Below are 2,055 nucleotides of genomic sequence, written 5' to 3'. Positions count from 1 at the left end.
ACACATGAACACCATGATATAAGGTGGAAACCCAATGTGGGTGAAAACCACCTGCTGCAATTTGTCTCTTTCTTCATTAATAAGAAACTTCTTTTACAATGTACTGGTGCAGTCCTTTACCAGTACGCAGGCTACAACCTACAGAGGGCTACAACCCTCTCTCATTTTCCAACTACTTCTGGAAGGGAGCTACAACCCCCTTAGCTCTTGTACTAGCCGATCCATTTACTAGTACGTAGGTACTGACCCTACAGAAGGCTACAACCTTCTTTCCTACAGGGACCACGTTTCATCAATTTTCAGACTGGATCCATGAGTACAAAACAAACACTGCTGCAATACAATCATCAACTTATACTTTCATCATAATTCTCTAGATCACCCAATACTGAATCACTGAAACCCTGTCATCAAGAACACAGAACACAAACCAGAGCCCAGAACTCTGCAACAACCACCAGAATTAACAGCAACCTGAAATATCAAATCTTATTATGCATACACTACTTCGCTATACCAAAACCGCGTGTATACGCGCTTTTTCCAAAGGCAACCCGCGTGCAGATCTAGAAATAATTACTTATACCTTCGCTGTCAGATCCGACCCTTGCCAAGCGTCCCGAACAAATAACCAGCAATACCAGATCTTCTTACTTCGTCAGACACACCTTGCTTACACCACTTTGCCTAATGATCTTCTCCTTATATAGCCTTAGGCCCTTCACAATACCACGGTCCAAAACCATAGTAACACAATACCATCAACTTCAAAACTAGGGATCGACACGTCTGTCGAGACACCATGGTCCAAAACCATAGGCACAACTTCCAAGGACTAACCGCCACGGACCAAAGGTACGTTTTCACATGTACGCGCTTTTACTGAAACCAACCTGCGTGTATACGCCGATTTTCCTTAATGAACCTGCGTATATCTCTTTCTTGTCTTGCTGTACTAAGATCTGTCCTCTGATTAAGTTGCCATCACTTGTACCTGCTTCTGAGTGAGTTGCCATCAAGGACAACACTTGTATCATAATGCCAACAATCTCCCCCTTTGGACTTGATGGCAACCACCACACCAAGTCACTCTCCCCCTTTGACATCAAGGGCAAAGGGCGGACCAAGATATTCTCTTCTTTGGTATACCTTCTGCTGTCCATACTCCCCTTGAGTACATGCTGAAGTTTCTGATTTGGCTCCCCTTTGTATATGCAAAGTTGTATCAATCCATCCATGCTACCCCTGAGTAGATGCAGGTTCTAAGACTAGCAATAACTATCATTTATCATATATGATCTGTACCATACGCATAAACCTGCAATACCATTCCTTTGATCAAACAACAAGATGTATCATTTAGTTTCATCAGCAACTTCTAACCATAATGTCAACAATGAATTATTTGAAGTATATGCTCCCCCTGAGCGTGAGCCAACCATGACCATTTCCTGAGTCTGTTCTACTGCCCTTTATGCTCCCCCTGAGCCTGAGCCAACCATGACTGAAACATTTCCTAGGTCTGTTCTGCTGCCCTTTCTACATATACGCGACTTTGCAGCCTGCAACTCGCGTATATACGCGACTTGTCTTCATTATGTCAGCGTATGCAAGATGGAATACTGAAATTCATCACTTTCAGATTCCCCTGTGTCTGTTGTGTCAGCTGACTGAGTTATGCCACACCTTTCTGTCTCTAATTCTGTCTTCTTCAATTCCTGGAACTGTGATGATGTATGGTCCTCTTGCTTTGAATTTTGAAATCTGCTCCTACATTCCCTTGCTTTATGACCATATTTGTTGCATGTATAACATCTTACATATTTCACGTTCCTTCTATTGCAATCAATTGCTTTGTGTCCATATTCATTGCAGGCAAAGCAATATCCTCTGAAATACCTGGGATGCGATGATCTTTTGTAATGGCCTTGAACCATTCTACTTCTACATCTGGCTGCAACATGTCCAAGATTATGACATACATAACATTCAACATTATTCAGAGGAGGAAATAATCGTCTATCACTTCCATAGTTAGGAGTAAAGGATCTTCCT

This window comes from Pinus tabuliformis, chromosome 3_1 (assembly GCF_031772625.1).
Source record: "Pinus tabuliformis cultivar Carrire ecotype Pingquan chromosome 3_1, CPIR1, whole genome shotgun sequence".
Classification (NCBI taxonomy): domain Eukaryota; kingdom Viridiplantae; phylum Streptophyta; class Pinopsida; order Pinales; family Pinaceae; genus Pinus; species Pinus tabuliformis.
This window is presented reverse-complemented; position numbering follows the sequence as displayed.